At 38.0% G+C, this 13,636-nt stretch overlaps 2 long non-coding RNA genes across 2 annotated transcripts; one reads left to right on the forward strand and one right to left on the reverse strand.

Annotated features, from left to right (window-relative positions):
* Nucleotides 1-809: 809 nt before the first annotated feature.
* Nucleotides 810-7,407, forward strand: LOC123786122 (uncharacterized). The gene is made up of 4 exons (XR_006777898.2): nucleotides 810-954; nucleotides 1,071-1,122; nucleotides 6,905-6,960; nucleotides 7,059-7,407. It is a non-coding gene; the product is annotated as an uncharacterized LOC123786122 (long non-coding RNA).
* Nucleotides 4,507-11,071, reverse strand: LOC148109664 (uncharacterized). Its single transcript, XR_015725208.1, has 3 exons — nucleotides 10,880-11,071; nucleotides 9,380-9,577; nucleotides 4,507-6,754 (listed from the first exon to the last, which is right to left on the reverse strand). It is a non-coding gene; the product is annotated as an uncharacterized LOC148109664 (long non-coding RNA).
* Nucleotides 11,072-13,636: the final 2,565 nt, after the last annotated feature.

Raw genomic sequence — 13,636 nt, forward strand, 5'->3', positions numbered from 1 at the left:
TTAAGCCATGTATGCTCAGAAGAGATTCTATAAAATGTACCTGGAGTTGTAAGTGAACACTGCGTGGGACATTTAAGTGGCGAAAGAGATTGTCAGGATTTTAAATTAAAGTAACTAGATAATTTGGACTGAAGTAAATTACAGGTGATAAAAAATAAAAGTTTGTTATTTGGCAGCTTTAAAATGAATATCTTTAGTCAACAAGTACAGTTCTAAAACAGACATTTTCACGTGTACATATTAAAAGGCATAAACCTTTGGCTAGTACCACGTATCCATTAAAATGGCCATAGTGAACGGCATCTCTAATTTGGAAAGTAATTTCAGATTCTTAGCCCAAAAGAATCTCTCTCCCTTGAACTTTACTTTTCTGGTCTGTACATATATCAGTGATGTGATCATTGGAACTCTAAAGAATATTTGTTTCTCTTAGTAGCGTAGCAGAAAATTAATGGCATGCGGGAGGGAGAAGTGACAACTTAACTTGATGCTTGATAGCTGTTTACTTATAAATGTGTGTCCAGATTTCAGTGTCCTGTAAAAGAAAGGGAAAATAAAGAAACCAAAGCATCCATATGGCTTTTATGCAACTTAGGACACATGGAAGAAAGTGCTTAGAAGGCTAGTGAAATATTTACTAAACAAATCATTTACATTAAACTTTTATATACACAGAACCCAGAGCACCTACAAAAAGAGAACCAACTTGAGCTATGAGAAATATTTCGGCATCAAAATGGTTAATAGTATTATAGCTTCAAAAGAGCCTATTGGCTCACCCTCAAGGATGCCCTGCAGTTGTTGTGAAAGTCATCAGATGAAGCTAGCCTTCTCAGCTAGCCTTTAGATTTGTCTGCTAACAGTAAAAATACTATAATAAATCGGTAACATATGTTGCCAGGCAAGGAAAAGTGATATAAATAAAGAGACCAGGAGACCCACACCAAGTACAATGTGAAAAGAATTTAACTTTCAATCTATTCGTTGGCTAATTATCATTTGAAAAGTAATTTGAAAGTGTTACAGTTATTTGCTTATATTCTTCCTCATTTTTCTTTTTTTCTCTTCAGATTGCATTCTTACCCAAATACTCTTCGTGATTGCCTGCTTTGCGGCTTTGGGGTAAGTCCCAGTTTTCCACAACCTTAAGAAAAAAAAAATGCATAACATAAAAGATGCCAAAAAGACTTATGTGTCCTGATGTGCGGGTTTTGTGAAATATACATGGGTTTGTTGGGGGGAGGGCGGGGAGCGATGTTGGTAATGAAATAAAGAGAAGGGGTTTGTTTCTGCAAGATCAAGAGTGTGCGAGAAAGTGTGCATTGCAAACAAGGCTCCCTTCAGGAAAGCCACCTCTGGAATGGAAATGACAAAGCTTGGAACACACACAATCAATTATTTTCACTAGCATTTAAAATATAGAAAACAAAATCTGCTTTGGGAATTGACTGAATATTTTATTTAGCTTTTTTATTGAGACATCCTTTGAAAAATGGCATAATATAAATAGTTTTACAAAGCAACAATATAATCAATCTCTAAACTAGAATATAAATCAAGGATTTCATTAACTGCTAGTAGCCAGTTTAAATTGTAGTCTTGTCCATAATGTCTATCTATCTATGTATGTCCAAGTTATATTAAAAACCTTTAAATGGCTTTGTAATATCAGCTACATCTAGCTATTATAATAATTAATGGTACTGTTTTATAAATCAATACATGTATTCTTGATAAATTCATATCCAGTTAATGGTGTAATTTAAATAAAAAATTAATGTAATAAAGGACATACAGAAACAGGCAGGAAATCTTTAAAGGTTAAGAGACAAATTTGTCTAAATTCATTTTTAAACTGTTTTGAAAAAGTTTATACTTAAAATCAGCTGAGATTTACCTTGTTTCTGTAAAACTAATCTTGCCATGTCTATTGGTATCCAGTAATGAATCTGTAAGTTATTTTCTTTTTTAACTGTTAAGTTTTAATTACATGCTTATGATACTACGAGATATTTTACTATTGTTATACTTTTGCAATTATTGAACATTCTTTAGAAAAATAGAACAAAACTAAAAATCTCAAACCAATAATTTATTTTTAATACATGAATGAAATATAAATGCTTTATGTATATATTTTTGTATCTATAAATGAACTATTCTGAGCATCTCCAAAGCCATATACAAATTTTATTTAAAGCGCAAAAGGACTGATTAGTTCAATAAATTTGCATGCGCAAGAGCCCAGCATTTTTACTGCTTTCACTGAATGCACATCCTAGGAATTTGAGAAAGAAAAGAAAAATGCATTGAAGAGTCTGAAATGTATTTTGACGCTGCACACGGGTGGGGAAACGCACTACAAAGAGAAGGATGTATCATTGCTCTGATTTAAAAAATACATACCAAAGACATATTAAGGAATAACAAGATCTAGAAAAACAACTGGATGTTGTATGTTATCAAATACAATCTTAAATCTTTCCAAATAAAATTTCATTTGGTTTAGAGAGTAAGCATTTTGCACAAAATATCTTTCAGAATTATGCAGACCAGTCTGCCCTGCCGTTCTCTGTGACATGGTGCAGAAATGTTACTTTAATCCACTAAGCTTTTTCTGACATTTTTCTTAACATCGCTGAGCCTTATTTCGAGCAGCAAAGGAGACGTGTGCAGTTTCCTTTGACACTGATGGGTGTTTCAAAATGTTACGAGAGAGAGAGAGAGAGAGAGAGAGAGAGAGAGAGAGAGAGAGAAAAGATTTGCTGCCAGTCACTTTATCAATAGAGCTGCAGGAGCAATTACTATTTGTTAAAAGTTTACATTTCAAATGAAGCTAAATTTTAAAGAAGGCTCATCCTTTTAAAAGCCTGCTGCTTGGAAGAGAGGAAAGAAAATGCACGTTGGTGATCACATGTTAAAGTGCACTCAAGTACTGGAACCATTTAAAATGTATTGTGTTTTTAGATGAAACCTACAGCAAAACCTCTCCTAAGAGGCTTAATTTAGGTTTTATAGGAGGAACATAAAAAAGACCAGGTTACAGCAACACGCTGAAATATGGGGTACATTTTAAATATCTTCATTTAAAAACGTATGTTTATTTTCCCTCCTGGGATCACTAACGTGTGTCTCGACAGAGAAAGCAAGGACATGCTACATTCTTAAAAATTATCTGTTAAAGGGATCACATTCCAAGACAGGTTTGAGCATTTTTATTACTACCGATAACCTCTTAATTATGTCACTGCCTTCCACTTGTTAATCAGGGACATTCAGCATGGTTAACCAGTTGCCTTTAGACGACTGCATTATTATTAAGAATTAAAAACTCATTTTATTCCCATCACCATGTTATTGCATATATGATTTTAGCACTGCTAAAAACTTATTTACCTGCTTTAAATACAGAACACCTAAGAACAGGTCTAGATGCCGTAACGATGTTGTTCATTACTTCTAGGTGCAGCTCATGGAAATCTTTAAGGGATAGATAATTTTACTTTTCCTGCCTCACCGCCCCCGCCCCTGTCCTCCCCCTCCCCCCACCCCCACTCTCCTACCTTTCCCACAATTCCTATTTGAACCAATTTTAGGTTTCTTCTGTAGCCACCAGCATCTGAGATAGTCAGAGACTTTTTCAGAGAGCAAGGTGTAAGTGGAGTAAATAAAATCATGTTTCACTGTTGCTTTATCAACCCTCCTAGGTAGTTTTCCTGCCAGCCAACCTGGGCTGTTAAGACCCAGAAAATTATGCAATAGTGACTTCTTTGAGGTTCTCTAATCAGATGATGGCCAGTGTTAGGAGGGAAGGGCCCAAGGCAATGTTGCTGGCACTTAACGCTGGGCTTGGTCATTACTTGCCTGGTAGAGAGACCAATAAACCGATGATTACTATCCTATAAGGAGCCAATATTTTACATTTATCCTAGTTATTTCTTTTCTTTTCTTTTCCACGTCTTATAACAGCAAGTATTTGTCAAGCAGATCTATGAGGAATAACCTCACAGGCCCCTTAAAAATAAGAATTTTCCTAGCGTGAAATGATGCCTTCTGTGGAATGGTGAGAATGATTTTGGCTTTTATAAGAGCAAAGGTTTGATTACTTTAAAGTCGTTTTCTTTCAGAGGTGGACAGTCCCAGACACGACCCCCCACTCTCCTGTCCCCTTCTCTGTCTATGACAGGTTCACAGGCTGCAACCAAGGGGTTTTAAAATGCAAATATTTATATTGAAGCTCTGGCAATAACAGAGTCATTTTGCTTCCTCTGTTAGCCTGTGATAATTGATGCTTCATACCTGGAACTGCGTTTCATTTATCTCTTTACACATGAAGATATTACATAAATACGAGATAATTTATGGAAAGGAAACAGCCATTTGAAATGATAATCCTAAATTTGACTCTAAAATCTTGACAGACTTTAAGAGTCAAAGATGCAGATTTCTACAGTTTTAAAGAAAACTTGGTTGCGACTGGGAAATTTGTGCAGTTTTGAACACTTACTGCATTTGAATGCCTGCGTGGATCAAAAAAAAAAAAAGAGGGCTAAAAGGAAGACAGGAGAGAAAAGGTATGAATTTTACATGTGCTTTAGACTAACACACTCAACCACACGTTCAGACTTCTCGTTACAATTTTATTGACTTTCTCTTTATATCCAAAGATCATTTTTAAATAGCTAAGGCAAATTGCAAAATCACAAGTCTCCTAAAGTGCCTTTTCCTCCCTGGGATCCTCCTCTTAGAATGAACAGAGGTATGCCGAGGACTGGACCCCGATTTCACAACCTCGTACAAAGCCAGGCGATTCTTGAGCCAAACAAACAAAGGGGGTGTAAGCGATTTCATTTATTTTGATAATCCTCCTCTTGCACAGAAGCTTCTTGCTGTCTTTGTCAAAGTGAATGACAACAATTTGGCTAACTCTCTCTGAGCTGCACTCAACAGTGACAGGCAAATTATCAGAGGCCCTGCACTTCTTATTATCAGAGGAGAAGCCATCAGGGGGACGCATGGAGGATACCTCTCCCTTGTCACTATTTGTCAGTGGGACAAGGGCCACTGCTATGGGTAGCTGACAGGTAATTTCAACAATAACAATTACTCCTATTACTGGTGTCATAAACAATTCGCCCAAGGCATGACAATAGCAAAGCTTTATAATTCAATGCCATATAAATAAATGCCAGCAGGTAACAAGTAATTTAGCTCTAATCAAGCTTTCACCCCGGCATTAATATTGTTATTGCAAGAAAATGGAAAATTGAAAAAAATTCAATATGTTAATGAATTAAGAGAGGTTCAAGGGCTAGACAGAGGGGTTGAAAAAGGGAAACCAAAATTATTATGGTGTCATATTTGGTGCCATCCTGAGGGCCAAAGAGCAGCATAATTACTTTAAGATAAGACGGGGAGCCAGGAACGCTGCTGCCTTAGACTTCAGACCTGGGAAAAATGTGACATGGCCTTTCAGAATCTCCTCTCTCCGATTTCCGAAGAATATAAGTAGAAACACGAGAATGTGTATATAATGTAGCATTTCACTGGCTTTTCCCCCCCACCTGAAATATTTCATGTGAAACAGAGGCATGAGTATCAGAGGAACATTTCCGTCTGTTTAAGAAAATCGCATCAGCACCTGCTTCCTTGACATTAAGTCTTGTAATGAAACTATTTTAGTAAGCCTATTTTTATCTGTGGTGAAGGTAATGCTGAAAATCCTTCTCTGCTCTCCAGCTGTCCACCTTTTGGAAGTGGACTGACTAGAACATACAGTCCAATCTTCCTCCATAAAACTTCCTGATCAAACGAATTTGCATTTTCAGTATTTGTCCAGCAAGACAATGTGCCATCATGGTGACAGCGGTGTAAGAATTTGAAAATCTCTAATTAGGAGAGCTGCAGAGCAATTAACGCATGTCAAATTTTACTTCATCAAGTGCCACTCTAATTTTCCTCTAAAAATTAATGGATTTTTTTTTTCTTTTGGTATGTGTGTGTGTCCCCTTAAGGCAATGTTGATTCAAATCTGCTCAAGATGCAGTGTTGCACAGCTAAGCATCTTCTTGATTACAATCCGCCACACTTCTAACTGCGCTCATTCTCACTGCCACGGATACTTTGTCAACAGTCAAATTACACCACGCTGATAACAATGCATAATGGTGCTCCTCCTCGGAGGCCCCTGGCAGGAGATGGGGTTCATAAAAATGTGATGTTTTCTTCTCAACTCTTTCTAAAGGAAGTGTGTATGACCAGGTCACTAGTCAGGCGTTAATTTTTTGAAATTAATTTGTTAATTTCAAGAAAAGGAACGCAGTGATAGGATACGAAAATATCTCATTGAAAAAAAAAATCAGAGGAAGAATGAGGAATTGGGAATATCTGTGGCCAAAGTTTTGCTTACACACTTTGTTCGGAGACATTTTCAAGAGCACCGGTCTTGGTAAAATACCAGGGTTTCTTTCTTTCTTTCTTTCTTTTTTTTTCTTTACTTATGAGCTATAAACATTGGAAGCCTCTCTTGAACAGACAGTATTTAGATTGTGAGAGAAGTTTGTTTAACTGCCATATTTGCCAGAATCCTCAAAACATCACAGGACACTGAAGATAAATGACTTTTTTTTTTTTTTTTAAGGTCAGGACTGTATCTTCCAGATAAATGTTGATTCATTTTAACTGTTTTTTATCCTACTTGCTTGTTGCAGATTCATGTGCCTGAGTCATCAGCACATGTGAGGATTATTTCTCACTGAAAAAATGAAAGAAAGAAGCACAGTGATTAGATGATTTTACATTCAGTCTTTTTAGAGTTTATTCAGATTTTGTATTTCTAAAACATGATCAGATCCAAAACAAAAATGGGGAAATTAAACAAAATGCTAAACGTATCTCTTTGCAGATTCTCCAGGGAGTAGAGAACATTCACACGGATTGACATCCCAATTTTCTCATCCTGTAAGTATATTTTTGATTATGTGTTTTCTTTAGTCATATTTATTTAGTTAAAAAAATCTAAATCTAAATACACTTCTTTTTTTTTTTTTAATTCACAGGTTGAATCCGACTTTTTCATTTACCGACAACTAACTCAAAAATCTTAAATTTGGTATTTTGAAGTTTGTATTTCCAAATATCCCAAAACTCTTCCTTTTCCTATGGCCCCTCCCCAGCATGTTCTGAAGTGGTCTATTTCAAACAAAAGAAGATGACATCCCTCTTTCGACTAGCAAATGTTGGATTCTCTAAACCGACTGGGGGCAAACTGGAAGTTTTGCAATTAGATTCACACAAACTGAATTATGTTCATTATTCCCAAGCATTCTTCTTCGAACTTTACAAATATAACAATACTGAGTTTAGAGTTTCCTGTGGCTTGTTTACAAATAAAGGTATCTCGACAAAAACCAAGCTCTGTGTATTTTTGAAAAACGAAAACGTGGAACGATCTCATATTAAAACATTACAAAAGGATTGTAAAGGGAAATTTAAAAGGAGAAAACTTGATTATATAATGCAATCCAGCAGTAATCAATTTTACCTTCAATATCTTGCTTTTGTTTTCAAAATGCTAAATAAACAATACATAATGCATCCCTCATCAGCCAAACCATGGAGGCTCTGTGCTCAAATAACAGGAAACATATTCAATTTTCCTAACAGAAGACAGTTCATTAAGCTGTGCCACATCAAATAAAACTTTAATTTCTCCAGCATCAGAGTCGCAATGAAAGCAATTGAAGAAGATGAGCCATATGGTACTTCTATCAGCAAACACATATTGCTCATTCCCCCAAAGTTTTCTAATTCTGCTCCCCAGACCTGTGTAATATAGATAATGTGCTCCGAGAGCAGCAACCGTGAGCTATCTAGTGTACACTTCTAATACTGTATTTAATGGGAAATAATGAATCATAAAAGCCTGCAGAAGACGGCTTTTGCGAACCTAAATCTCAGCTGTAATTTCATTGTTCTGTGCCTAAGATGCTGTTCGCCCTTTCCAAACAACAGCAGTTGAACGTAATTATGCTGCTTCAAACCTGGGCTTGAAAAAGCATCCCTAATATAACCAAGTTTCTATTAACTCCTGAAATCCTGAATTTAACGATGCACTGATACAGACATTGAGATAACGGAGCATGTGTCATTTTAAAAGCCAAACAAGCATTTTCTCCTTCTTCTCTTTGGTCAGACTCCTCCATGCATTTATGCTCCCTCCGCCAGCCCCCCTCGCCACCCCCACCCCCATGCAACAGGAGTGGCATGATTAAAAATGAGGAGATTTTCTTGTTATTAGCAAATTTGACATTTGCCTGATGAAATGCACATAAAATGTGAAAGCTACACAGTACTCAGAAGAAATGTCTCCACTCCAAGCAACCAAGATGAAATAATTTAGGCAAAGGCAATGTAAAGGTCCTCGCACATCTCTGCTGCGGAATGCTAGGATTGTATTATAAATGAAAGACCCGAATCTTGCTGAGCTTCTAAAGCAATAGTATGTTGACACGTGGGACGTGTATAGTGTTTCTTCTCTCACCTCAACTGCTTTGATTATTAACCCAAACATCAGATGTGTGCTCAAATGCAGCAGTTTCCGTGTCATGGGTCCAGCCTCTGTCTGGCAAGATCTTGGGGCTGGGGCGTAATTCCTTTCTAGAGAGAAATGTTCCTTTTTTTCCCAAATAGGTTGATGATTTTAGCTCTTCCATTTTCAAAGCTCATCAAATCAATATTTTACCAACACAATGCTAATTTAAAACACTATCAAATAACACCGCAGATACATATTGAAAACATATTTTAATGGTTTTGTTTGTTTGGCATCATATGAACCAAGGGCGATCAAATTAAAAAGAGACTTTTAAAAGTTAGAGATTGCCTTTTTAAAGCTTATTAAAATCAGCATGTTACATGCCTGTCTCTGAATTAGCTCTACACACTTGATTGCCATCATTAAAACTAGTTGTTTGGGTGCTGCTCTGTGATGGTTCAAACCCTTCCTCAAAGCCGATTCTTACTAGTTATTAACTCGAAATCTCTTTCCGCTGAAATAAAAAAAAAAAATCATTCTAGCCAGTGGAAGAAACAAGTCACCAGAAAGTGAAATAGCACAGCGAGACGGCATTAAACCCCGAAAAGACCAACAGGTAAAATAACTACAGCAACATCTAAAACACACTCAGGAAAAAAAAAAAAATCACAACAACGACACAGAAGCAGTCCATTGATTATATTTCATGAATGCCTTAAAACAAATGTTTAAACAGTTTTCTGAAACAGTGCAGAAAACCTCTGTATGCTCCACTGGGTCGCAATGACAATGGTCTATTGCAATGTAAAACACGCTGGAGGATAAAAAGGTGCTTTTTGTTACCATTTTATCAAAGCTGTTCATCTTCGAGCTGCAGGCAGCATTTTGCTGGAATTGCAGATATTTCTCTGTCCAGGCTCCTTTGTTTGTGCATCTCATTTGCATATATTTATCTCCAGCTGAGGGTGCTTTCTGCTCATTAAGGCCTCCCTTCACATTATTTCATAAGCCAGCTGCTAAGAGGGATTTCACCTGTGGTGACTGAGAAAAGAGGGGTGAAAAACTAAATTCTTCATAAAAAGGAAATCTTCCGAGTCTCTTCCCCTATAAATGGGCACCATTTGTGTTAAACAGCCTCTTGTCATGATAGATGCCTCCAGAGGTCAGGGGTTAAAGTTGATTTGAAGGTCAGCAGTAAAACAACAGACAAACCAGACGCCAAACTGGTTCCTTAGCTGTCGGTGGGAGCTGTGGTACAAACAGGTCTTGAACCTTTTTCAACCTCTAATAAAACAGGGGATGAATCTGAAGTGGATCAACCAGGCCCCTGAGGCAGCGGCACAGAAAAACACAAATAATATCAATATCGGGCAGCCACAGGAAACAATGGGGCATTTCTCCGTGCGACGTGCATGCTGCTATTGTTTCAAGGGCTGGGGAATTAATTCCACTTATTTATTTAAGGCGTGTCAACTCACTGCCTAAACCTGTTTCAGTGTCAAGATGAATAAAACTTTTATGGCTCATAAAATAGAGCCATTCATCTCAATGTTCTTTGTGGTGCGTGTGTTTTTTTTTTTTTTTCTTTCCCTGGCATACTGAGCTAGGCCTCTGCACCTAAACGGTTACATCTGAACCCACTGTTGCTGTGATCCCCACCGTATTAGAGAAAAACATGATTTCACCGGCAAGTGGACCTCAGCAGAAATGACAAGGAGAGCATTTTAGCTGTGAGGTAATTGTCCCAAAATTCCTCCTAAACACTCCTCATGCGGTTGCATCTGCTTTGAGCGTGTGTTATTTACAAAGCAGAAGTTTCGTTGTTTTAGAGGAGAGAAATGTTCAAACGTGATAACCATAAAAAAATTAGTTTCCTAGACTGTTGTAGATTTCAGAAATGCAACCTTGTTAGGGTAGCCCTTCCCGTTCATCTTTTTTCTTTTTCTTTTTTTTTTTTTTTCCCAATTTTTCACTGTTACACAGTCAGCTTGCACCCAGGTAATAATCCAATGCCTTCTTTGGCTCCAAAGCTTTGACTTTTATGTGTAATTTTCAGCATAAAATGCCAAACATAAATGGAAAGGAAAATGCATTGAAATGCATTTTGTATTATAAGTTTTTTCAAAGTTCAGTTGTAGAATTAACTTTACTTTTGATATCTGACTTATGAATTGAATAATCATATCATACGTTAGTCTCACACAAATTAACAAGTTAACATTTATGAAATGCCACACACAGTGCTAAGCACACATGCATTTTCTCAGGCAGTTATTAGTGATAATGCAATCAAAGTCACAAAACCCATGCAGAATGGGCTGTAATAATAACCCTCTTCCTTACCCAGAACACATCTTGGTGAAAACACAAAATTCCAAACAAACAGTCTCCTCATCAGTCCTGCAGATGCTTTCATAGGTAACATCCCGGGAATATGATTGCTTTGTATTAAAAGGAGCAAAAAAGACACAATGTGATGAGGTTTCACAAATTCTCCAATCCCAGCTTAACTCATGAGTGGGATAGCCCTTTCTTTGCTCTATTGCAATGTAAACTGATCTGTGGATGAATCCCTTACTATGTTGTCCCAGTCGCTTTGCTACTGGGGCCTCCGGTGAATATTATACTTATGATGCCACGTTATTTCTCCTTTAGTCAGTCGGTAGGTCAGTTTTTCCACCCAGACTCGAGTTTTTCCAGCAAGTAATTTCTTTGAGAGTAGCTCAAACAGAAGTTGTGCTTCCACAGTTTGCCTGTGCGCACAGAACCCTCCTGGGGAAGGAGGGCTCAGTTCTTGGGTGCCAAGCACGGCTGGAGATTCAGTGGCTCTGTCCTTCCCTCGGGACCCGGTGCGGGTGCCGGCGGCTCTGCGTAGGGATGGCCCATTTACGAGGCAGCCCTGTTGGAAAATGGAACTGCTTTCAAGTGGCCAGCAGGGCCTGAGAAAAATATTTCAACTCAAAATTGATTGGGGTTTGGTAATCTATGTCAACGTGTTCTCATTTAAGCATGGAGCGGGAGATTTTTCTTCTATAACCAATTACAGTTTAAAAAATGCACGTCGTCTTGCTTCACACAAGGAGCGCAACTCGAGGTGGGAGAAATTGTCCGACTTATTACATGTTGTTTATATCCTCATCTTTGTAGACTCTCTGCCTTCCCAAAGCGTTTTACAGCTCCCTCTGTGTCTGACCTACTCATTTTCTTTCGGACCTTCCACGTTAAATCCAACCCCACTCCTACCCCCAACCTAGAACCTCCAAGTAACTAGACTAAAGCAAAAATACACAGTTGACTCCCCCTAAGTCTGCACCCGTATCTCTCGTTTTTCTTTCACTCTAATCTAATCGCTAATTCTTAAGCTTGGCCAAATAGTTAAAAATGTTAAGTGCTAGCAAAGCCTTTTACCTCCCCCTCCTATCTGTCTCTGTTTATGGAATGGGCCCGGTTTCCTCCTCTTCTCCTTCAGCCCGGGGTCCTCAGGTCAGAACACTGTAAATACACACAGCCCCGGCCGGACCCATAAATCTGAGCAAAGGGCAGGCTTATATATGCAGATAAGCGTGGGTGAGGGTGGGGGCTTGGAAGGCGCGACATCCCGCAGAATCTGATTCTCCACAGCCATGTTCAGAGAAGAGAACTAAAGAGGCCAAGACTCTTTAGCGGGGAAGGAAAAAAGATTTTTTGTCTCAAAACATCTCTCCTTCTTTCTAATGGATGAGATTGGCACTGCTGCTTCTTCTCCTTTTTTTTTTGACCGTCCACGTTGCTTATTTTCATATCCTTACCAAACGTATTATCTTAGAGGCGATCACATTAAACAATATATTCCATTTATTTCCAATGTCCTTTTTGCCTCTTAAGTGTATTTGTTTGTGTTTTGAACTTTGGGTGGTGTGTGTGTGATGTGAATTGGAGTCCCTTTACCAGAAACTGTTCTTTACTGTAATTTTTCAAACCCAAGCTCTTTTTTTTTTTTTTTTTTTTTTTTTCCGTTCCTTTTTTATTACAACGCATCTGATACACAAAAATGTCCTCTGAATATTTAGCATTTGTAGTTAAGGATGTAATAATTTAAAGTTATCATGAGCGGTGTAAATAGCACTGGACTGCTACCACCTACTCACGTGATCTTGGGAAAGTCTCTCCGGGCTCTTCGGTAATTTCTCTACTGCCTGAAAAAGGCAAATTTCATTTCATAGTTAATCTGCAATACAAACATTTCTGAGACACCCGACATAAATAGAGATACCGCAGTCACGTAACTCAATCTCCTGCCTACAGGCAGAGTTGCGTTTATGGCTTGAAAATGTGGGCATTTCATCCATGAGGAATTATTCGTCCTTTAAAGAAGCTCCCTTACATAGAGTGTGAAGTTATTTTGTCATAAAATTCTAAAATCTGTCCAACTCTAATCTTAAACATGGTACCGCGATGATCTTCCTACAGCACGTCTGGTAAGGTCCAGTCAGGCAGAACCTTCAAAAACCTTTAGTCATTTCCCTCTGACACAGAATAAGACACAAATTTCTCCTCAGGACCCCTCCATGACCTGACCCCAACCCACCTCATTTCTCACCTTCCAAGAAGCCAGAGATGAAAACAACTGCCCGTTTGTGGACTAGGCACTGGCTAGGTGTTTGCATTTACATTATCTCATTTAATTCTTTTTTTTTTTTTTTTTTTTAATTAATAATGATTTTATATTATATTATGTTAGTCACCATACAGTACATCCCCGGTTTTCGATGTAAGGCTCGATGATTCATTAGTTGTGTATAACACCCAGTGCACCATGCAATATGTGCCCTCCTTACTACCCATCACCGGTCTATCCCATTCCCCCACCCCCCTCCCCTCTGTAGCCCTCAGTTTGTTTCTCATAGTCCATAGTCTTTCATGTTTCATTCCCCCTTCTGATTACCCCCCCTTCCTTTATCCCTTTCTTCCCCTACTGATCATTCTAGTTCTTATGTTCCATAGATGAGAGAAATCATATGATAGTTGTCTTTCTCTGCTTGACTTATTTCACTAAGCATTATCTCCTCCAGTGCCGTCCATGTTGTAGCAAATGTTGAGAACTCATTCTTTCTGATTGCT

This window comes from Ursus americanus, chromosome 7 (genome assembly GCF_024610735.1).
Source record: "Ursus americanus isolate L20-20 chromosome 7, mUrsAme1.1.p, whole genome shotgun sequence".
NCBI classification, from domain to species: domain Eukaryota; kingdom Metazoa; phylum Chordata; class Mammalia; order Carnivora; family Ursidae; genus Ursus; species Ursus americanus.